This window comes from Diadema antillarum, unplaced genomic scaffold, assembly GCF_040938485.1.
Source record: "Diadema antillarum isolate AM-2024a unplaced genomic scaffold, OU_Dant_1.0 seq00000819_RagTag, whole genome shotgun sequence".
NCBI classification, from domain to species: domain Eukaryota; kingdom Metazoa; phylum Echinodermata; class Echinoidea; order Diadematoida; family Diadematidae; genus Diadema; species Diadema antillarum.
Window position 1 is genome coordinate 290,709 of NW_027271696.1, and position 26,366 is coordinate 317,074.

Genomic DNA, 26,366 nt, shown 5'->3' on the forward strand with positions numbered 1-26,366 from the left:
AGAGCATGATGCAAGAAATTGAAGCAATCATTACCTGTGTAAGTAGCGCGCGGACAAAATACCAGAGACTATTCATTTCCCTTTCACGAGATTAAAAAAAAAAAGTGACGAAACCAAAAGATAGATCAGTGTTCCAAATACACTCAAGAGAAACGTTCATCAAAATGTCTAACATGATCCAGGTAAGTCAGTTAAGAAGTCACGTTTAGTAAATATAGTTTAGCTCCTCTTACCTCATGCCTTGTTTTGTTTTGTTTTGCTCCTTAATGTGACACGACAGCACAGTAGGTATGCAGAGAGGGACCTATGTATGATGTTCTATCATCTACTATTTTTAACGTGTTCCGCAGAGAGTAATCTTCGTCATAAAAGAGACTGGTGATATGTTTCTTTCTCCCTTAACAATAATTGTGATACGAAATCTAAATAACTTCTTATTTCTCACCCTTCTCTTTCTGTCTGTCTGTCTGTCTATCTATCTGTCTATCTGTCTGTCTGTCTGTCTCGCTCTTCTTTCTCTCTCGCTATCTTTCCATCTAAATCCTTGCCATTTTGCAGGACGAACGGATGCAGACACTCAAGGTGAACGTGTGGATGACTTTTGTAAGTATCGTCGAGTAGTGTAATTGTCACTGCAAACCAACTGTTTATTCGTTGTCATTCATGTTGTTTGTTTATTTTGTGGCTGTCTATGAGTCCATCCCTCTCGATTTTACGAGAGCAATACAAGCCAATAACTCACTGCCATGACAAATCATGAAACTCGTTCGAAGGATCTTGGCCCGGAGGGCGTGAGTCTCGAGGTTATCATGGCAAGGAACGTTTAACTCCTGATAGCTTTCGCAAACATTATTTTTATCTCCTGACATTTGACGATAATATGAAACCATATTTGAGACGATGAATCATAAAGGAAAATACGTCTGTATAGGGCTATTAAAATGCTACTTTTGCGTTTCTACCCAACTTTAAACCATTCCCTGATGGGAACCTGGCGGTCTGTGTATAAAATATATGGGGATTTCAGAGTTTAGTATGGAACGACCTGAGATAACAATAACTGTTTACCCATTCCCTACGGAGACCTGGCGTTCCGTGTATTAGATCTATGGGGATTTCAGAATTCGGCATGGAACGAGTTAAGAACAGCGATACTGATAACTTCACATCTTCCTTAGATGAGTCCCAGGCACTCAAGACGTCGCGTTTTATGTTTTTATGTGTTTGCATGCTCCAGAATATGATCTTTATGGTCTCGTTATTCGTATTTGCTTCCTGCTGCGCTTGTTTATGTTCTAATCTCGGCTATATCCCCCTTGACGTCACTCGAACCAATCATCACGCTTGCATTATTTTGATTCCGCCACTTATTTCACCTCAACCCTTCGTGGCGTATCTGGTGTATAGGTGGCCGTCGGAAACGGCAACATCAACTGGTCGCATTGTATACAGAAGTGACAGCGAAAAAAAAGTACTTCCGCAGAGCAAACGGACGGACATGCGTTTTCGACCCAGCCAAAAGGACGACATACAATAGATAGATTACGGCTCGAATTTCGAGAAGCGCTTTCCGCTAATGGAATATCGCTGACATGCGCAGGGCTTCCACGCTCCGGACAATGGTGATGACAGCTTCGAGATGGCTATGCCGAGATCATTCTTTTTAGACGTGAAAGTTGCTGTCGTTGGAATTCTTTGTCCTGTCTGTGTTTAGTCGTTGTTGTTGCTGTTGTTTTTGTTCAACAATAAACAAACAGAAACAAACCTACATAAAAAACCCAAGCAAACAAGGTAGGCATTTACCTGAGTTTGCAAGCTTTAGAGTTTATCGGACAGATGCCGGTCAACCGTGCACTTCAAAATGGAGCGGAGAAAATGACAAACCCTCTCAAAGGAAACCTAATCGTGACGGGGTGAACAAATTTGGCTTATTGATCTGATATTTGAGATGGTCGTCCTGGACGGGAAAAATATGTCACATCGACACGATATGGCGAACTTCGGTCCGTGTGCATTGTCCGGCCATTTTCACCAAGCAAGATACAGAAAAAAGCAAGAACAACAACAGACGAGCCCTTAGATAACTGTCCACGAGCACACTTCAACAATTTTCTCCGACATGCGTTGACGAGCGTTTTCCCGTAGGCATGTTTTAGACATCGATATTCGAACCGAGAGTCGCTCTCTTCTAGGAATCCTGGCTTCTATTCAAATAGTCAGGCTCTGTGAGTTACAATTCTTTACGTACAAAACAGATTTCCTAAGAAAAGGCAGCTTTTCAAGGAAACAAGTCAAAAGCATGTCCATAGTTCTACCGTCTACTTCGTATATGCGTGCGGTCAATGCGTAACGAAATTATGGTAAGACCTTGTCATCATGTAAACAAATGCGTTGAATGATAATATAATATTACGTAATATATAATATACGTTGTATCATGATAAATAAATAAATATATATATAATATAATATATATATATATATATATATATATATTGTATATAGACATGTATATAACATTATATATATATACATATACATGTATATGATTTTTGTAGTCCACGTGCTGCTGCCAAGAGCTGACGATGTACAGAAAGTATGCATATCCAGTCAAATAGTGATATTCATTGAAACCAAATTTTCGACGCATGCATACGTCTTCTTCAGGGTCAACTCTCTCTCTCTCTCTCTCTCTCTCTCTCTCTCGGTGATATGAATACACATTGACATACATTCATTGCCTATCAAAAATTCAGCAACAGGTATTTGTCATGGGGAAACAATCCAAGCGAGTGAAACGCTCAAGGAGCTGTCATATATATACATGTATATATATCATATATATATATATATGCCCATTCGCGCCAGAGCATGAAAGCAAAATGTGATAACAAAATGGCTTGTAGGCTGCAGCAGACGATAGGCCATAGAGAGTTTCTGGGTTTGGCAACTTTCCTTGAGATAACCCCATCCCATGATGCTTACTGTCGCTTTCTGAAATGCCCTCTGACTTGGTGGCTAATGAGCATCTGCCAGTTTTATTAGCCCGTTTCCGTGATGATCAAATGCGTTCATCATAGCTGCCAGTCTGAAGTAGTCGTTTCTTGCAAGCACAGCGATCGAAAAGGCCCTCCCCAAGTATACTGATGTTTCAGCCACTCCAGTAGTTCGTTCTGTGTCACAAGAGACACATCCCCTCTCTTCCACCTAAACTAAGAGAACTAATGTGAAAGAAATCGGGTAAATATTTGCCACCGGTATCACCCGCTATGTCTTAACTCGACCAGGTCTCCATGGGTCCTATTTCATTCGGTCGCCCCATGGAATGATGTCATGAACGCCCCACCTCTCTTCTCTCCACCTCTGATAAAGGACTTATACTCAAGCGTGAACCCCATTTGATTACCAGTGGCCCGTAGACGGAATTAGTGTAGGGTTACTCCAAGACAATTCGATTGCGCTAAATCTCGGGCTGTCTGTTTTGTCATCGGGTTTCCGTGCTATATGTCGGTCAAGGACCTTGACAACGCCTGCCCGGAAACATCTAAATTATCTTGGATATGATTTACGCAAGTTTTGTTTTCATGCCGAGTGGGCGTGCGTAAATAGCGTCAGCATAGAAGTATGTACAACCTTAACACCTTAGCGGTCTAATGCGCGAAGTACTACCTGTGGCAACAGTCAAAGGCAAAGAAGAGTTTTGTTTATGCCAGGAAATGTCTATAGCGTATCTATGATTTCTTTGAAGAGGAACACTAGAAATAAGTCTTGGCGTTTGTAGAATTTGCCGAATACAGAAATTATCGAGTCCACTTCAACGATGTAACAGTATCGATTTAGTGGATCCGATGATCTAGAAGCAATAAGCATTGGACGCATGCGTACCATTAAGATTCACAGACAAAAGTCGCATACGCAAAACTTTATGTACCTCCGGACCTCCAGTCTACCTCAACTAACTTGGCATGTTTGGTAAGACTAACGATACAGAAAACGAAACTTCAGTTAAGTGGTATGCGCACACCTGACCAGCAACAAATCGATTCTGCTCGCAGGCCGCTCCACGTTGAGTTCTGTAGATTTACCCTGGTGCATCTGTCGACCCGTCAAGGTCTACTACGAACAAATAGAAAGAAGGGGAAAGAAAGAGAAGTGACCAAATAAAGGGTGGCAATTCATAATTTCCCAGCGACATTAAATGTTAAGACGAAGTCACTGTATACGCAACAACCCATGAGCTAATACTGTTGCGCCCCTATAGGCATAAGGCACTCTATCCTCATTTACCGATACTTCGGAGGAGACTTATAAAGGCCCCCGGTTCTGCAGTTGCTTACTCACAAGCATTAAGCGCTTTTCTTAAAATAGATTATGACAACACAAGACATGCCATCTCTGGCGCTTTGAGATAGTCACCGCTTCACTTTCCTCTCAGAAATGGGGGGGGGAGCATCCCTTTACATTATGCCGCGTGCATGTACAAATGTAAAGCAGTGGGTAATGAGAGCCTTTTGTGTATAGGGACTAAAAAGGTCTGTGAATCCGTGCCGATTCGGCAGGGCCTCGGCGTGACCAGATGCCAAGAAGAAGGAGACTTGACCGACCTCTCTCTTTTCTCTATCTCGCTTTCGCTCTTTACAGCAAACCTACGCCAAACATTCACGCATTTGACACCGGAGACAACGCTCTGTATACACCAAAGACTCAAATAAACGCGTACGTGAGGATTTCAATTAGTCCCCGGTCGCTCACTTTGAATAACGCTCTCCTTGAGACTGCGAGGGTGAACATTGAGGGCGAACATTAAGGACCCCCTTTGAGGGCAAACATCGAGAACGAACCATTGAGGGTCAATTAATTGAAAATAGTGAGGAATTATAACGACGGAAAACCAGAGAGGCACAATACTCTTGTTTCCTCTCTGCGGTTTAATTAGCCCGAACTTCTCAACACATTCCAATAACGTTCTGGATGTATGCTTGAGCATTGTTTCGCAGAGCTGTTTTTTTTTTTTTTTCATAACTGGAGCAAGGATCTTGAACGAAATTTGAAGGCGACTAGACCTTCAAAGGGATTTTTGTTTTCCAATGTTAAACCCTTATGTCCAGAGCCTTATTAAGAAGCGATTCTAACCTTTCTATCCATGCATTGAACTACAATATATATATATATATATATATATAGATATATATATATATATGTTTGTATGTATGTACATACAAGCCTTTGACACTAACGTGTTTCTTCGTTTGTTTTGGGTGTTTGTTTTTTTGTTGACCCGTTCTGGTCACTAAAATCTTTAAATACGAAAAATTTGATGGCTCGAAAAGACATGTATTGGCCAGAAATAATAGAAACATTACAATCAGTTTTGAATCTTGGTTGCCCGATTGAGCCACCAAAAGATAACCCTTTCCGAAATTATTGGTGGCCCGGACCATCGGATCACTGCTAAAATCGAGCCCTGCATATGTGAAATAGGTTACCCTCGTTTATTTCAATCTTATCTTGTGAGTCATCATCCCCGTCATGCTTAGGGTCAATCTCAATGCATGGGTGTATTGTCCAGCTTTCATTCCTTTAAGGAAAATAGAATGCCTCATTTTGAAGTCACATGGTTGAAGTTTCGCCGCAGAGGTCTGCCGTTAGGCCACATTAGTCAGATTTCATAAGACAGTCTGTCTGGTTGCACTGGACACGTAAAAGCCTTTCCTTTCTCAGTCGGTATTAGCTTTTAATCCGTCATCTGTAGTTCTCTTTTAAAGATGCAAATGTTCAGCGCTCGTACCGTTTGTTTTGTTTCTGCTTTGCTTTGTTTTTGTCTTTTCATTTTGCTTTTATTGTTGGTTTGTTTGTTTTGCCTGTTGCTTTTTGGGTTCCCATTATACAACCTGCATGACGCAAGACGTTTCGCGAGTTTATAACGAAGGAGTAAAACCAAAATGACAGAGACATTTCGGAGCGGTAAACCATTTAATTTCACTGCAGTTCACTTGAGTTCACAGCGCTTCTCTTTCCTCCTAAATATGCGTACTCACAAGGAGGAATACATTAACACTGACAGTTTCCTCGTGTCCGGACAGAATTGTTCAGAAAATGCCAAAAGAGCTTACGCGATAAAAAGGAGCACCCATCGTGCGTTTTGTCAAAACCAGTCCCAGTATGGGGGTGACGATGTGATTTAGTCTAACGCGCACATACACAGCTTGAGGCTTTCTTGTTGTGGTAGTTTTTAACAGTCTTATCTATTTTGAACTCCTGATCACACGATAGCATTCCAAGCATGAATCATCATCGAATTAGTGGGCTGCTTATCATCATGGCAAATGGCGATCAACGAATCGGTTTGTGCAGTGATCGGATTGGGGGCGCTGTAGCATAGTGGATAAGACTTCCGACTTCCAATTGGAGGACCCGAGTTCAATTCCCGCCCAGTGCTTACGTCCTGGACAAGATGTTTTTTACCCACCATTTTCCTGTCGATCCCGGTTATAAATGGGTACCTGGCAACGCTAGGATAATGATGATAATGGCAAGGGCCCTTTCGTAGAGCATTGGCAACACCGAAGAGGTTACCCTAGATAAATAAGACATTATTATTGAGTTAGACAAGAGTTATAGCTGCAATCGCACTGGTATGGAATGCAGTACACGCCAGTCAGGTATGGTGTCTCCAAAACAGGAAATAAACGAAAAAAATGCATGAAGGATTTTGCCGCATACTATAAGTGTACGCGAGTAATAATGTAATCTGCATTGACATTAGATAGTACTGAGGAAAGAGAAGAATCCAATGACGTTATGCTTTCCTTTTGATGGTGTAGGTGCACTTGTGGTGTATTTTGTTTCCACTTGGATAATATTCCGTATAAAAAAGTTGTAGCTTTAATGATTAATAAAAAATGGAAGGTCTCTTTTTTTCTGTTAGATTGTGTGTCGGAAGGATAAGAGTTTGACTCCCTCCAGTAATGAAATCTTTAAACACACAGTAAAGTTAAGACTGACATTAACATATGCACATTATACAGTAAGGAAATGATATGTTTTTACTACACGCGGAGATATCAGTGGGTGAGAGCTATATATGAAAGATGCCTGTTCACTTGCGAATATATTCACTGGATTTTCTTTGACTTCATTCGCAATGAGCAGTCTATCTATTATACGTTAACTCAAAATCTTCCCTGAAATAAGCCAGTAATTTATTATTCGAGACAACTTCAATCTCAGCGTATCCTCGTGTTATTAGCTCGCTGTGTTTGGTCCCTTGCCTTCTCTTCCTTCTTTGAGTTGTCATTAGGGGCATTCAAAGATGTATGAGTGGCGATTGAAATAACGGACTCTGTGACAAACCCACTGAGCCGTCTCTTATTTTGATTATCAGAGATCTCAGTTTACCTCGAATGAAGATTAATTGCCACAATACTACAAGCGTGTCATATAAATTGGTCCTGTCATCGTTCATAATTGGACGATCAATTTGATTGTTTAATTCCCTTTTAAAGGTGAAGTTTACAGAACTCTGTCATACCCATAATATGCTTGGACAGTTGGTTTTTTTTTTTCTTCAAAGAGAGACGGAGAGACATAGGTTAATTGCATTTGAACTTTACAAACTTTCTACAGGAGTATTGCATAAAATCCATCAACTTAAATGTGAACGGGCACAAGTAACTTACAACAAACGATGCGCCATGGGTGTTTCAAGCTGTTGACGTAGTTGATGGCTGTGATTATCGGCCTGTAATTTCTAAGTTGAAGTCTTATATTAAACGGATCTGTGCTTGTGGACCGAAAATGTACGTGTGTTTACACGCTTTTTCGCATACATGTACAGTTTATCATGAGTGTGTTCATTGGCGCATTCATGGCTATCTGCGTAAAAGGTGTGTGCCCTGTGTGCTCTGTGTGTGCTCCATGTGTTTTCCAAGGACCACAACACATTGGCATAAATATTGATGTGACGTAAGCAAAAGTGATATCTATTCTTTTTAAGACGGCATGTCGTTATCGACATTCTATATTAAATCTATCTTCGTCGGCTTTATGTTGTCCTCTTCTCAGAGGTAGTAATTTATACCTATTTGTTGATTGCATGTATTCACATTGCGAGACAGATATGGATAGATAATGTTATTATGCATATTGTTTACCAAGGGATCTACGTCAACGAGCTGTGATTTTTTAGTAGATCACTATTTTCAATCGCTTTATTTACTTCTTGATGTTATTTCTGCGAAGTATGAATTGATTCATTCCAATTTACATCGGAACTATTCTGTATAGTGGGTAGCCTATACTTTACTTTTTGCTTGTATATTTTTGTACCATGTATCGCCTTTACTTGTTCCGTGGAAATAAAGAAACTAAATTTGATTTAATTTGATTTGATTTGATTTAATTCAATCTAATGTAGTTTAATTTGATTTGATTTGATTTGATCTAATTTAATTTGGTTTAATTCAATTTAATATGATTTAATTTAATTCAATCTATTCTAACTTGATTGAAATGAAACATTGTAATCATGTTTGACCCTTTACAACAACTATATTGTGAAGATTATGTTTGTATCAGAATTGCCTTTAGAATGCCCTATAACAGATCTTTGGTAATCCATTAGGACGTTAAGTTGAAATTCTAGATTAAGCGAGCTTGATCTTGCGCCTCAGCGCGATTCTTTGTAAAAGTCAATGCTCAATAGCATCTCCTCAATCGTTCTAATCTATACGGCTTATTGGATTAGAGTCGTATGGATTCATGTTCAGTTTAATCTCTATTTAATTGGACAAGTATAATTCGTCTTAGGAAGGTCATACTTTAATACCTTGATCTAGAATTTGAATTACACTTCCAAGCATTAAAGCCAAGTGAGGGTGCATTTTCTTGATATATAGCAAAGATCAAATTTGTCGATTACCGTTTTTTTTTTTTTCAAACGTTTCCTGCTTAATGTGAATGAGCGTTTTGCGAGTATGAGATGTAGGATTGTTTGTCAGTGTACAATAAAGCCTCTACATTTTTGTTAACCTAATTTTGACTGTTATTTTAATCCCATGTCAAATTTTGAAGCATGATGGTGAAATCAGCTCAATGTATTTTGTTTTTCCGTGATGATGAATTCAAGTTTAAAAAAGAAAAATGACTCCTCCCCTCTTTTCTTTTCCCAACTCCTTCCAGAACTGGCGTGATGAGTTTATGATGTGGAACCCAGATGATTATGGGAACATCACAGACCTCAAGATAACATCGAATTCGGTCTGGATGCCCGACGTGGTGCTATACAACAAGTAAGTTTGCCCCCATTTAAATATATCACTGTCATCTTCACGGGGAATTTCGATTTTTCGATTCATTTTTACTTTAAGCTTTCCCGGTCATCGTATATTCATCTCGCAACGTATTTTCATGTATTTTTTGGTGTATTTTTGACATTTTTATTTCTTCATAATATATCACATTTTCAGTAGCTTTTCTGATTAAACAGTTACTTACATGAACGTATTTCATAACAGACATAGATACACAAACACACACCACACACACCCGCACACACACATATTTATATTCACATACATCAATATGTATATAAACATAAATATATATAAATATATATGTATATATATATATATATATGAGAATATAATTATGTAATATTTATGATATCAGTTGGCATTTTCTTCCTTTTGTTGAGAGTTCCCGTCTAGAAACGTCGAACAAGACGTATGATAGAATTTTTTTATCTCTCTCTCTCTCTCTCTCTCTCCTTCTCTCTCTTTCTTTTTTCTCTCACTGAACTTGCTGTGTCCTAAACAAATTAACTGCATTCACTAAATACAAATCTAAGGGGCGGGAGTGACTTCCGGCTCAATTAACTCTTCCCGTTATGTCGTAATTTCGCAATATTGCCGCGAATATTATGCTGTTATTTTGCGACGAGACGTAAAGATGTCTGCTCCAGGTCTGAACACATGCAACCAACCTGAATGTTTGCGCAAAACATTTATTTCTCTCTGTATTTGGCCAATCAATCATTAGTCTGTAACAACTTTCATGAAATTTATTTTACGTCATTATGTTGTCACGAAAGCAAGGGACGTTGCCAAGTGCATGTGATTACTCTGCACGCTCGTTGCTTTTTTGCAAAAAGTGTTGATTTTATGATGGTGGACAATTATTATTGGCTTTCTCATTCTCCAGTGAAACCATCCTTCACGTTTTGATCACGTTTCGTCATATTTTTTCTTTTTTCTTCTTTTGCTAACTTCCACGGCAGAATGATGACATATTCTTTTCGAGCGACAAAACATATTATCGTCGTGTTTTTCTGAACTTTATATTATCATCATATGACTGGACTTTATCATATTATATATATACATATATATATATATATCATTATATGGTCTTAAGAACGACGCTTTAGACGTGACATAGACTGTTATCCTGTAAGTGTACAATTAAACAAAGTAAAAGAAAAGATGCGACTAAATTAGTCTCAAAAATTAATAGTTCAAATAGTAATTTGTAAATACACGCATCACTGGTCAACTTCTGATTACGAGAACACTATGGCGATTTAGTAAGGTGGGAAGAGATTATTTGCAAAATGTGACAAACATTACGATAAGCAGACCTTTACAACGGACCTCAATGCCGTGTTAATGCAGGTATGCCATGCTTTGCTGTCAGAGATGTTGCCAGTTGGTTTCTGGTCGCGATGATGTCTAATTTCAATAAGCATATTCAAACAATAATATTGCATCAATCAAACGATTCACCAATTAAAACTCTCTCAGGAAATACTCATGCAGTTGATATTTTGAGGGTTTCGGCAGTAAAATTTGAATCTTCGTCGGTCTCAAAGCGGCTATGATATCTTTACCCACGCATAGCTCGCAATCTGACATCGAAATCAACCGCGCAAACTCGAGTATAAACTGCTTGTTTACAAGTGTCTTTCAACACCATCATTTGATATTTTCACCTCGACATTACTGCGTAATATACAGCAGGAGAATAGTACTGCCTGTCGATGAGGAATTTTGATAAACGCTCATGATGGACCAGCATGGAGACTCGTATAAAGTCGAAGAATTCTTGACATTCTCACATAGCTCAGGATTGACGGTAATCGATGAGTCTATCAAAACGCATTCCGTGTATTCTTTGTATATAAAACCAAAACCAAAACGCCTTTCTTGTATTTTTGTATATAACCAAAAACAACAACAACAACAACAACAACATCAAAGCAAAACAAAACAAAACAAAACAAAACCCTTCATGGGTTATTTTGATTGTTTCTCGTTGCCGTTATTATTGTTGTCGTTGTTGTTGTTGTTCCGAGGGGTTAGATTAGCAATCTGCCAAGAAAAGAAGATTTACTTTTTTGAAGTTGTTTCAAAATATCAGAGGTGACTTCGCGCTCACATTTTCTCCAAGGCCTGTCATCTCTCTCCATCATGTTCCGATCGCGCGAAATATCTTATGGTCTTCACTGCTCCTCAATCGCGCAATTCGACGATAATGATCGGTGATGTGATTGTTGTCGGCGCGCGACCAGAGGGGGATTGTTGCACCAACCCGATGACGCGGTTCGTCGTCTGTTTCGTGCGTGGCATACCAGCAGCTCATTGTGTGCGCTATAGCTCTCCCGGGAGAATGTGCGCTATATTATGGTGGACAATAATGACGAATTACGGTATTATGGTATTCGGTTGGATTCAATTATACACAGTGAGAGTACCGAGATGGTCGCAGCTGGGCAAGACTCTATGGCTGTTGCTTTGCCGGAGTACTGCTTTAACACCGATCACGCCGATTCTCTGAAACTCGTCTCTTTGGCCTTATGAAGCAGCATTGATGTCAATTTGAACACTATTTGAATCACATCATACCCCAGACGCCTATAGATTATTCCCACCAAACTGACATGCACCGATGCCAGCTTTGCTTTTCAGGATACCTTCGAATACTCGTTTACCTCTTCATCACCGCAAACTCTTTGTGATTGAACACCATCAGGCAGACCACGATTACAACGATAATCTAAACACTTTGAGTTTAGATAGTCAAAGTCCTCTTCCTATAATGTACTAATCCGGAATCGGATGATCGTCTGACCAATATTCCAACCAATTACCATAAGCAATTTAAAAGCACCCCACCTTTCGCAAACACACACACACACACACACACACACACACACACGCACACACACACACACACAAGAATAATAGTAATGATAATGATATTAATCATAATCATTATCGTTGTCGTCGTCATCTTCATCATCATCATGAATATCAACCATTAAATCATGAAAGATTGATTATCAAAGCCCGGTGACACTCGTCTATGACTGAAATTATCGAACATGAAATCCTCCTTCTGACGGATGCCGAAGTATGGGTCAGCTGATTGACAAAACCCTTTTAAAGGCCTTATATTTCAATGTTAAGATATAACCTTTGTCTAGAGTAAAGATATTTCTCTCGACCCAGGTGAAAAAAAAAAAATGGTGCCTGACGATGCTGGGGTAATAATCATTAACAGGGCCCCTGAAAGATCAGTGCTAACACTGAAGAGGCTACCCTGGATAAATTATTATTTCAAATATCACATTGCCTTTCATGTCATAATTTATACCATCACCATTTTAACTGTCAAGTTCTAATATAGGTTTTCCCGGCCAATTTCGCACTTTTGTCAGTCCAATTCCTAATTGCTGCATTCAATTTAGCAAAATTTAGCGTAGATGACATGTTCGGTAGTTCAATTTTTATGATCTCTGCATTCAAATTCATTTTGGAGCATTCAAATTACCTTTAGCCTCATTCTAATTAACACTTTTTCAATTGAAATTCGTAAAACAAGCACCAAGTAGTTATTCGTTCATTCAATTTAGAATGATATAGTCACGTGATGACGGACATGCGGCACTCGTTCATTCAAATTCATTTTGGGCATCCAATTTAACTTATTTTGCAGTCAATTTAGCACGCATGTTTATGCTTTGGTTCTTTCTTTAGTTTTTTTTTAATATAGTTATTGTTTTGCAGGCGTCATTACATTTCATATTTTCGTACTTATTTTAGAGATTTTGGCAACAGTTTTTTTTTTTCTTCAATGTGCTTAGTGATTCTTCCAGTCCGAAGATATAGTGCATCATGTGGCCACAACTTATCTGGCCGTTGAGTGCTTTATTCCGAGTGTGTCGGCCATTTCTAGGAAGTCAAGGTTATGATCATCAATGTTTCTATAGTTCTTTTTCTGTCTTCTTGAGAAATACGTCTGTATCTAACTTGTGCTGTCATGACTGTAAGAAGATGAAGTTAATCCGTAGTATTGGTACATGTAGGCCTGAAATGACATGTATATATGAAAGAAAAGGGGCGTTACAGAACAACAAAACTAGAGTTATATATGGTAAAAAATATGATACTTTTACTGCTTAACAGAGCGTGGATGAAACAAAAAGTCACATAGACATACGCGTTTAAATTGTATCACTTTTTCAGGAAAGAAATAACATGACGTTAATTTGAATGAACATGTTAGGAATTTGACTGCCCATACGCGAAATTGAATGACTGAAGTACCCCTTTCGGCCAGTGTTGGCTAGTTTGAATGACTGAAGAGCACGTGCCAATTTGAATGCTTGTTTTACGAATTCGAATAGCACATGTGCAAATTTCATTGATCGAAATGCTAAATTGAACGACCCACTTGCAATTTTGAATGACAGAATGTGCAGTGACGAGGATTTTCGCTAAATTGAATGAACCTTTTATCAAATGGACTGACAAAAGTGCGATATTGGCCGGGGAAACCTATAATTGACAATGGTACAATCGTCGCTATAATTTTGATTATAGAATAAAGTTTTCACGGTGATTATTACTGTCCCAATCGTTATTGCTTTCGGTAAAATACATCTGATGCTCTATATTCCCGATTATTGACAATAGCCTCATCTAGCAATGGTATAATCCAAACAACCGATGATTCAAGACCTACTTGCCCTTTAGATTTTTTTTTTATTCCCTTAATGTCTAAAACAACAAACTATCAACAATACTTCTTTCTACGAACATTTATTATTTAGATCCAATCGGGGAAAGAAAAATATGCGGAAGTATGTCTCGCCATCCTCATGAAATGATCGCGTTTATTCTTCGTTTGAGCTCTAACGAGACGGAACTCCCGTCACCTTGACTTGTCTCGTTTCCAGGAGGTTATGGTGCATGACGTAGGAAGATCACCCCTATCAATCAGCGAGCGTGCGAAACGGAATGGTGCTAAATTGAGAAGAGAGTATGGCAATGAGGAGGAATGGTGCGCAATAGATTGATACTCGTGATTTCACCTGCATACAACAGTGATTTCCACCAATCGTTTCCCGCTTCCGGGACAAAGAGACACAATAGCAGCAATGAGTACCAAGAGTGGGCCCGATATGGGCCCCTTCTTTTTCAGTACCGCGAAGGTGGCTGGAATCATATACGCCGTCTTCTCGCAAAGTAGACAAAAATCCCAACGACAACGAAATAGAATTGTCTCAATTCATCTCCAAGTTCTCTCGGCGCCCATACACTTTACAAGATATAGAGATTGATCATGAGCTGTTTTCGGGTTGGGTTGCTATGGCAAAGATGCCAGAAAGAAAAAAAAAAATGGGGGAGGAGAAACGGGGGTAAAATCACCCCGTTTACCCGGTTAGCTGTATAGCTCCGCGAGCTTGCATAGTAATTTTGCCGTGATGAATTAGATGGATAGAGCGCCATCAAATTTATGGATCACTTGGTATTCGAGATGTCACCATTAAAGGATTTGAGTGATGAATAGGATCAGCCAAGCCCTATATATTTCCTCGTATCCAACAGGCTTTCTTTGGTACCCGCAACGCAGAAGGAATATTGAGGGAGGTATACCACGTAAATGCCCCATACGTCCTCACGAGAATAGTATCACAAACACCTTTTATCACTTCAAATCTGCATGACTTGTGAGGTGGACACGTCGTAATGCCGTGTGATCGTTGTAACTGTCGTTAGTCTCTTGAGCAATACTGCATGTCTGATTCCATTGGGGAAACCTTCGTGTCCAATTGTCATATTCAGTATGTACTTTCTTGTGTTTTCCTTGCGAGTACGGCGCATGTGTATGTGTGAGCGTGTGTGTGTGTGTGTGTGTGTGTGTGTGTGTGTATGTATGTGTGCGTATGTGTGTGCGCATTTATATGTGTGTGTTCGTGTGTGCCTATGATATCAAGGGTAATTGATTGCGTATAAGAGAGCTAACCAGCACATGTGTCCGCCAACGAGGAAAGCATGATAGCTACATATGACTTAACCCTTTACCTTCGAAATATAAAATCGTGATTTCAAATGGCTCCGACACAATATGGCAAAAACCGGTTTCCGGTAGTAAGCAATGACTTAACTGCCTATTTCGAATGCGTGTGAAGGCTGGTAGCCATCAGCTTCAATATCTAATCCATAATAAGGATCAATGGCCTCTAAGATTCTCACAGCATTCTCAATTCATTTTCCTTGGTCTCTTTTCTATTTCTGCATATGCCATCGGTTTTTCCCCTCTGCATCTCGCAGCTTTCTGTCTCATTTTATAATTATTTGAATTGTTAAGTGGTTTAACTAATAACTACATGATTAAGAAAAACAAAACTATTTGAGAAGGAAAGTAAATGATACGAGATGTGCAAGCATGTTCCTCGAGTGTTATTGTGAGAAAAAATACTGGTATGAGCAGAACATTTCATAATGCTGACTCTGTACTCCCTTGCAGACGCAATCCTTAATTTTCTCAGGATGGAAGTGTATGTATCACAATCTAGTGCCTTATGTGTCCAGTGCTCGGAGTTGCTCGAACTATGACGTCGTTGTGAACATTATCCTCGTTGTTATTACTATGATTATTACCAATCTTAGACGTAGTAGTATAGTAGCAGCAGCAGCAGTTGTTGTAGTAATAGTAGTAGTAAAAAGCTGCTTTTTCAGCAGTTTCTTTACTCGTCTAGTGCAAGTGTAAATACAGTGCACTATACCATCATAACGAGCACGGTTATAACGAAATTCTCGTTAGAACGAAGTCAGAATTCATGTCGCAAAACTATCATTTACATAATTATCTTTAAAAACTTATCTGTTCAGGCATATCGAAATTTCGACATAACGAAAGAAAAACGCCCGTCCCGAGGACTTCGTTATAACGGGAGTGCACGGTGTTAAAGAGGAGGGAAGGTTGATCTATTTCTTGACTGCTCTTATGCCTTAAATTTGTGATCACTCGCTTTTACATCCGGATCTACGGGGGAATTAGCCCAGTCTGAATTTCAATTCAAAGCGACTTTCAAATTGACATAAATGAGGAGAGTAAAAATGAGACAAAAACAGGATGACAGGTGTGCCTTCAGAAATCAGGCATGAGGTTAGAAAATCACTGAATTTCAGACTTTCACATGTTTTCAACTTATACGCGAAAATTTGAATTGGCAATGATGACGTCATCACCCCGCAACTCCCTCCTTCAGTGCTTACACATAGATATAATTTAGAATATGTTAGAATATTTACTATAAAATAAAGAGAATATTGAATATCATGCAATAATACAATATACAGTATAACATAATACAATTAACCCTCCTGAAAGAACACAGTGTCTCACAGTGTGTTCGCAATAATTATGATCACGTAGTCGGCTATGTGAAAACGCTCGAATTGAACAGTGTGAAGATGATGTCACACTGTGATGTGAGTTTTCACAGTGTGTTCACGTAGTAATGCTCTGTTTCACACTGTGAACTGATAATTCACAATGTGTTCCCATTATCATAACACTCGAATTTAACAATGTAGGACAGTGTGTTCTTTCCAACAGGAATATACTATAGGCTATCATATCACACATATAGCATATCATAACATATCATATCATTTCATATCATATCATATCATATCATCAATCATATCATACCATATCATATCACATCATATCATATCATATCATATCATATCATATCATATCATATCATATCATATCATATCATATCATATCATATAGAGAATATTATGGCGTAGATAATTAAGCAGCAATTTCTCTCGCCATAAAAAGCCATCTTTGCTGGGCTATTAGACGACTTCAATAGTTTAGTGCGAAGGATACTTCTTATCAATATGATAGTTGAAGTTAAAACAAGACATCTAAAGAAGATGTGAATATGGTTTAGTGAGAGATTCTTAAGAGACTGTGAGCGTTTGCCAATTTGAGTGTACAGAACTGTTATCTCTGATTTGTGAACACGTGACGGGTTTTTGAAATTGTATAACTTTCGTATTTTGGTTCAGAGGTGAATCACACCTCTGTTTGTCTAATTTTACTCAAATCATTAAAAACCTAATTTCAAACAAGGTTTATAAAATCATGCTTTAGTTTAAATAATAGTACTTCATCTTGAGTGGATTTATAGACATGTAAAAGCGTCTTGAACGTAGTCTTGATATTTACTAGAAGCCAATGAAGTGGCTTAACGACGTATTGCAAAGACATCTATCTAACTTTAAAAGAAACAATTCGAGACACGATGGTTTACAGACTATGCCGTCTATGTTTAGACAGCGAGGCCTTTAAAGACAGACAAGACTCTACGGTGGTTTTCTTTCTCTCTATACCTATTCCAGCGAAGGGTGCCTCCCAGCTTGTCGGGGCCTTCTTGCGGATTTAGCTGACTAGCCAGCGGCAGCTCGCAAAGAATGCAACCGAGAAGTGAATATGACACAGGTCATCATGTCAGGGTGAAAAAAGGAGAGAGAAAAAAAAATACCCAGGAACCAAGACAGGAGTAAAGTGTAGGTGTTGAGAATTCGTAAGAAGGTGCCGTTTTACGGTCTCATAACAACCTTACGAACATATTTTCGATGTGATAAAATGAACATGTTTATCTTCCCACAGTTGAAAGCAGTCATATATTTGCTTATCACGTCAACAACTTCAGCTCTCAAAACAAAAACGATATCGTCAATTATTCTGCATAAGGAGGAATGTTGTAATGTACATGTAAAAATATTTTGTTATTATTTTAGTTGTCTTTTCTCCCTCCGCAAAATAAGATCTCAGCCTGAAAAAAAAAAATAGGTTGTATACGCGTGGTTTGATGAAATGCAGGGATTGCTTCGTATGCGATTCATCAAATTCAGCGGTAACCATAACGTCTGAAAAGAAAAAGAAGTTAAAGCTCCCAAGAAAATTCAGCTGAAGTAGTATTTTTCATGTTTTCAGTAAGTGTATTTAAAAAAGGATAAAATTGAGGATTTGTCTGTGAAAATCGGAGAGTATGCGGCTGATAAAAACTTCTTATTACCATGGCAATTTACAAGCCAGAGGCAAATACAGCTCTCTCACTGCTAAACTGCTAACGTTGATAGACGTATGTTAGCAATGTTGGGAGATGTTATTATTTTGTCCAGCACGATTTATTTGCCCGTAATATCGCCCCCGCAAATAAAAAAGAAGGAAAGCCTAATGCTTCATAAGAATGCAAAATGTCAGCTGCCATTAAGGAAAAAGAAAACTTTAGATTAAAAGTAAAGTAGCGAGCCCATTTGCTGGCATTGTGGTAGTATTTTGAATATGTTTGATAGGATTTATGTTTTACATCATCATGAATATACATCCTGCCAGAAATGATCATTGAACATTACAGTAGATCTGGAAAAAGTACTTATGATGCATCTTTATTAGTAGCAAGAACTGTTTAATTCTGTTTCATATAGCGCAAAGATTTTTCGTGTAATACCGCCCGAGGAGCTATGTACCACTCACTATAAATTTAGCATAGCTGTCTTCAAGCTCTCTTTCTCATCTCCCCCCTTTTTTTTTCTAAGAGTGATTCTCCTTTTAAATATGCGCAGAAGTATTATTACTCCCCAGATTCTACTATTTAAAAAAAGAGGAAGGTGATAAAAGATATGAGGTGCATCTCAACACCTTCGCACCTTGTGAGCAGGAAGGCGTTACGTATGATATGAAGAGGTAAAAAGGCATGATGGTAATGCACAGGGAGCGGGATTCCAAAGGGACTTCCAGATTAAAGGCATCGTGGGTTATTTTGTTCTTTGCATACGTTGGCGCAATAAGATGATACAGAGCAGGTTATGTTCTATATACATAATGAAGACTGATGCTCATTGATCGTCTGCACAAAGTACGAGTGAAACACAAAAATGATCACCATTGCGTGTGGAAAATTAAGAAAATATACAAGGAATTCTATAAAATGTCATTTTCTGAAAAGTACACATTCCCTTGACTTCTTATTAACACAACCATGTTATAAGTAATATTGTTCCCCCTGCTTTCTGAAAGAGATAGGTCAAGCGCTCTTTCATTTTGCTATAAAAATATTGAAAAAAAATACGTTGAATTCTGTTGTAGTTTTCTCATCCAGCGGTGGCTACTTAGACACTTAAAGATTTCATAACGCTAAGTCCTCCATTCAACGTTACATCGGTTATAAGTTTGTCCAACACACACACACACACACACACACACACACACACACACACACACATACACACACGTAAGCAATGACAAGTAAGCTCATCTTAATTCATAATCTGACCATATTACAGCAATAAAACCCTTACTATGTATCTGTTCAATTACATGAGAAGCCATTCGCTTTTTCAGAGTTGAGCGTGTTCGTGTTAAACCATTGAAGATGACATCATTAAAGGATACTCGTAATGCAGTATCATCCGTGTTTCAAAACGCAACAGCGCCACCAACAGCCGTTACAGTCCTGCTACTGCAAGACACACACCTGATTAGCATGCGTCGCATGGACAGTTAGTGGAATGAAGCAACATTATGTCGGGCGAATGTTAACGCAAACATTCGTCGCTGGGATTAAATAATTTGTATGTCCTCGTGTAACTCGAGATTCCGTGGTATTTGTTTCCTGGTTCGTTTCCTCCTTTATCAGAACGTGATAGTCTTTACAGTAAACAGTATCCGGTTTCGACGGTTCCCTGCCATTTGCGTTAACTATAATCAAATTCTTTGAACGTTTTTTTTTTCTCTCTATCTCTCTATCGATTTTTCGTTTCCTCGTCGATCGTTTTTTTCTCTCTCTCTCGATAGTGAAGGGGCGATCGGCTGGAGCGCAATCTGAAGCTGATTTCTTTGTTGTTGTTGTTGTTTTCGCTGTCTTTCTCTGCCGCGCACGCGCAGTCTGCAAGACGAGCAGGGGCGATTTAGTGACTACTCCAGTGTGCAATTTTCGTCCCTTTCGGGCTATCCTATTTCTCGCTGCGGGGGAGAATGGAGACGCGGAGGGAAATGTTAGAAAATTACCACAGCGCTTGATTGGATTCAAGTCACGTGTAGAGAGCATTCGTGACTTCTCGCGGTGATACCTTTCCACTATATATCCGGGCTAAACAGTATTCGACACCCCATACTCTACCCCCCCCCCCCTTTGCCTTCAAAAAACCAAACAACCCAAACAAACCTCTAGAGCGCAACCTGCGGAGACACCATTCAATCTGCACTAATTGGTTCCACAAATACGTCATCCAAATCGCACATTCATAACCTCAAATCCAAACACAGACTTAAATACTTACAGACGCACATACGTTAACACAGTCACTCGCTCTCACACACGCACACATACACACATACACACACTCACTCTAATTGCCTGTCTGATAAAGATGTTTCTACACGCCAATGTTTAGACTGACCAATACATAATACATAAGTTGATTTACATTATAATATTGTATATATATATATATATATATATAGCTATATGCAATATATGTAAAATTACAATATCCATGTGCTATTGTGTTCTTGAATAAAGAATAGGCTACATATATCAGTGGTAGGGCCTACATTCATTCCGGTCGCATTTGCTGTCGATCTATACACATCGTCACTGTCAAGATAAATGGTCAAAGGAAGGTTGGTGTCTTTTTACACTGTCACATTGTAATATAGCGAAATAATTATTTGTGCTCACTTCACTATTATTTGTGCTCACTTCACTATTATTTGTGCTCACGCCACTTATGTAACAGTCCTCATTCAGATGCACTCGTACTCTCTCTAATCAGCGTACACAACGATATTCTCCCCAGTCATCGTCCTCCAACATGAATGTTAACAACTGGTAGTTTTAGAAATGTTATTTTAGCCTTATGTCCATACATGGGCATTCGGAATGCAGAATGCCGAAGTTTTGTAACCACAGTGAATAATTTGTTCTCTTTCCAAGATGCTTACGATTATCTAAATCACACAAGAGAGTGTTACCAACGAATTTAAACCACTGTGTGAGGTTGCCAAGCAACTCTTTTTTTCCGGAACTTATGTCAATTCCTCACTTCTATTCTTTTTATAATTATTATCATTGTGTAATTTCCTTGGTACCCACAGGCCATCTGGAGCCACCTTTCATGTCACTTGCCGAAAATGTCCTGACATACTTGCATAGTTTGTTTTGTATACGTTGACTCTAGTATACGTTGACTCTGGTTCCCAGTAGACACAGCATTTTTTTTCTCTCTCTCTCTTTAGTTTCGCACATCACAGACATTTAAGATGTCAAACTCATCAGTACTGCCCTCTACAGGTGCCTTCGTGGACACAAGCAACGAACATCACGTTCACCCTTTGATCCACAATACAATAGACACAGCATTCAATTCAATTAACGATGATGACTTTTTTGATACGACCGGGCCTTCTTTGGCAGAATGTGAAGCAAATGTCACTCAAAATGATACTTTCTTTGATAATCATGTTTCAGATAGTTTTAATTCATTGTCGCAAGAATTTGAATATGATTTTGACGTAGAAAACCAGTTACAAAGTCCATCTTCTGAATATCTCACTCTCAACCAGTTTAATAATGTTGTTAAGGAGTATGATGATACCACCTTTTCTCTTATACATTTCAACATTAGAAGTATTAATAAACATTTTGAAGAATTGCAGTTGTTTTTGAATAAACCCATCAGGCAAAAATTCTCAGTGATAGGTTTGACCGAAACCTGGCTTTCCCAGGATTCAAGTCTTCCATACGCTCTCGACGGATATGATTTTGTCGTTAACAACAGGCAACATAGGGTGGGTGGGGGCGTTGCGTTATACGTTTCACAAATGTATGATTATGTAGTTCGTGATGAGCTTAACAGCATGACTGATTCGATTGAATCTCTTTTTATTGAAATATCTGTTCCTGGCAGTAAGAATATTATCATAGGTGTAGTATATAGACCTCCTAATACAAACACTAAATCATTTTTAGATTATTTTTCGGATTTGGTGAAGAACCCAATTTTTATTCACAAATTTGTTTCATAATGGGAGATTTTAATATAGACTTATTAAAACAAAATAATATGTCACAAGATTTTTTGGAAATATTTTTTGTCTGCTTCTTTTTTGCCTTTGATATCTAAGCCCACACGAATAGTTAATGAATCTGCCACCCTTATTGATAATATTTTTTGTAATATTCTTCCTCCTCCCGATTCCCTTATACTACTTTCAGACATAACAGACCATTTCCCCATCTCTACTAGTTTCTCTTTAAATGATAGTATTGATAATAAATATGGTTGTTTATTGAGACGAAGAATCACTCATGAAAACATAGCCAGTCTAGGTGCTAGTTTAGACATGACAGACTGGTCTTGTATCTTTGATACAAATGATGTAAATTTGTCTTTTGAATATTTTATGCAGAAGTTTCTTCGACTCTTGGATATCCATATTCCAAAACGTAGACAAAAACAATCTGATTATAAAAAAATACCTAGGCTCCCATGGATCTCTAAATCACTTTTACGTTCAATAAACAGAAAGAATAATTTATATTATAAATTTAAAATGAAACCTACTGAGCAATTGAAACTTAAATATACTAGTTATAAAAATACGTTGACGAAAATTATACGTATAGAAAAGAGAAAATATTATACCAAGCAGTTATATTTGTATAGGCATGATATGCAAAACACATGGAAGGTTTTAAAGCAAGCAATGAATATATCAAATGACAAATGTAATATTACTAAAATTAGGTTTGAAGATGAAATCATTGAAGATTCTCATCAGATTTGTAATATTTTGAATAATCATTTTTCTTTAATCGGGGAAAACCTTGCAAGCAATATACCCCATTCAACGAAACATTTTACAGAATTTTTAGGTCCACCAAATTCTAGTTCAATGTTTCTTAGTCCAACATATAAGCAGGAGATAATCAATATTGTTTCAGATTTTAGTTCTAAAAAAAGCGCTGGACATGATGACATCAGTAATTTTCTTTTGAAGGGGGTAATATCTTCAATTGCGGATCCTTTAGCTCACATATTCAATTTATCTCTTACCAATGGCATTGTCCCTGAGAGCATGAAAATAGCAAAAGTTATTCCTTTGTTTAAAAAAGGCGACAAATTAGATGTTAATAATTACCGACCGATTTCTTTGCTATGTACATTGTCCAAAATTCTTGAAAAAATCGTTCATAAAAGAACTATTACTTTTTTTAAATTCAATCATATACTTTCAAATTCTCAGTTCGGATTTAGAGAAAAACACAGCACAACACATGCATTATTAACTTTTGTAGAAAAAGTGGCACACGCTATTGACAGATCTTCGCATCTAATAGGTTTGTTCCTGGACTTCTCCAAGGCCTTCGACACCATTAATCATGATATTTTACTTGATAAATTACATCATTATGGAGTGCGTGGGAAGGCCTTGGAGTGGTTCAGGAGCTACCTCATGAACAGGAAGCAATATGTCTCTTTGAATGGGTATAATTCACAAATGTTGAATATCAAATGTGGGGTCCCACAGGGAAGTTTATTAGGTCCGCTTTTGTTTCTTGTTTATATAAATGATTTTTGTAGGTCATCAGATGTTCTTTCCTTTATTCTCTTTGCGGATGACTCAAATTTATTTTTTTCGCACAATAATCCTCTTACTCTTGTAAATACAATAAACTCTGAATTAGAAAATGTCGCCGAATGGATAAAGGCAAATAAATTATCTCTCAATCTTCAAAAAACAAAATATATGTTTTTTAGCAACTGTATAGAGAAACCACCTGTTGACATTGTTTTTGATGGGACTCCACTGGAAATTGTTTCCCATATTAAATTCCTGGGAATAACAGTTGATAATAAGCTTTCATGGAAATTCCATATTGATAGTATATGTAAAATTATTTCACGAAATATTGGTATAATCAACAAGGTTAAATTTTGTCTTCCTTTGTCGTCCCTTATTACATTATATTCATCTCTCATATTGCCATACTTAAATTATGGTATTCTTGCTTGGGGAAACACATATCAAACATTCTTAGATAAATTACTTTTATTACAAAAGAAGTCACTCCGTATTATATGTCATACTGCATTTCTGTCTCATACTGACCCGTTATTTTTTGAAAACAAAATATTGAAAATCAAGGATTTGTATCTGTATAACCTAGGACAATTTATGTTTAATTATGATAAAAAAAATCTTCCAAATATATTTGAAACAATGTTTCCAAGAAATCAGTCCGTCCACAATTACCCAACAAGGCGTTCGAATGAGTTTCATTTGCCCTTTTTCAGAACTCTTCTGGCTCAGAACACCTTTATTTATGATGGGCCAAAGTTTTGGAACTCACTTCCTAATGATATTGTAACAGTACGAACTTTGAATTCTTTCAAGAATAAATTGAAATTATTTTTATTGAAATCTTATAACATATTACCGAACTAGGTTTGTTTCATTAACTCAATTAAGTTATCACTTATTATTATGCATTAATCATTATACATCAATTATTTTCTATCATGAGAGTAAAATAATCTGTCGAATATAAGTTCTCCTCAAATATGACAGTCATCGAACAATGCATCATTGTGTCTATTCTTTGCTTTTAATATGTCCGCGCTTTTGTAGTTTTTCTGGTATATGTACCCAATCCTTATATTAACAATATCATTCAAGGGTGCGTATTACTACTCCTATACGTCCTGGAAATATGTTTGCTTGTGTCCACGATGGCGTGTGTTGCAGTTTCATTTTTTCCCCATTTTGTTTTTTTTTTTTCGTTCTTTCCTGTTATTTCATTTCTTGTCAGTTGACATTGGTTTCTTTGATTTTGTTTCATATATTTGTTTGTAGTTTCATGAAGCCATTATTTGCTTTTTATGTATTTCTGAGGGTCCCATATCGTACAAGCTTGGCTTTTTAGTGGGACCCTCCATTTCCATTACCATTCGTGTAATATGCATATGTATATACCTTATAAATGCAATTATAATATGTCGTTACTCATCATCACATGTATCTTGTTGATGTACGTTTATCGAAATTACTACAAATTTGTTTTGTTTATGCATTGAATATAATTTCTCCTGTTTATTTAATGGAAATGAAAATAAAGTTGAACTTGAACACTATACCTCATCCTATTATCTATATCAAAATACATTCGGAACCATCGAAGTAATTTGGAGCACACACACTCATGGCCAGTAAGGTCGTTGTAATGACAGTGTCTGGATAACACCTCTAAAGAAGTTCTTTGATCTATGGCTCTCGATGTTTTTGTTTTCCCATGTTCTTGGCCATGAGAGAGCACGTCAAAACATTTAACGTGGCACGCAAGCACACGTGGCGTGGAATAAAATGCGTCCACAACTCTCACTTGTTGAAACTTAAGATATATGGCGCGCCGCACATAAGCTAAACTGGGAAAGGTGCGCCGAGAATTCCGCACATTTCTCCAGACATTCGCGCGATAATCATGACCGTCCTCATAAAATGATCAGCGATCATCGAGGGAAATCTCTGCGTTATCGAGCGTCGATGTCCTCGTCAGACGTGTCACGAATATCTGCATCTATGAAGATGCCACGGTTGTAAGATTGAAGCAGATATGGCAACGGAGAACATCAATTATAGTTCTTCGGTCATTTCGGGATCTTAAACACATACTTATTTAAAAAGATACGCACACACACACAAAAAAAAACAATAAGGGATTTACGCTTCAAAAATTATGATCTGGGTTTGATCATAAAATGGGTTAAGCGCCATTATCAAACTTTTTTTTTTTAGGTGAGTCCATCATCAGATAGACTGTAATAAAAACAAAATTAATGCGCATCTTGATTATTCGATCATAGGAGTAACTTGAGCTACGATGCATATCAGTTTCAATGATATTTCTACAATGGTAAGAATAACAGTATCAGTCACAGTAATGATAATGATATATTTGTCATAAATTATCATTAACATTTCCATGATGAAGT

At 37.8% G+C, this 26,366-nt stretch overlaps 1 pseudogene; it reads left to right on the top strand.

Moving 5' to 3' along the window:
• Positions 1 to 26,366, top strand: part of LOC139739787 (neuronal acetylcholine receptor subunit alpha-10-like) — a 129,857-nt pseudogene that overhangs the window by 90,318 nt on the left and 13,173 nt on the right.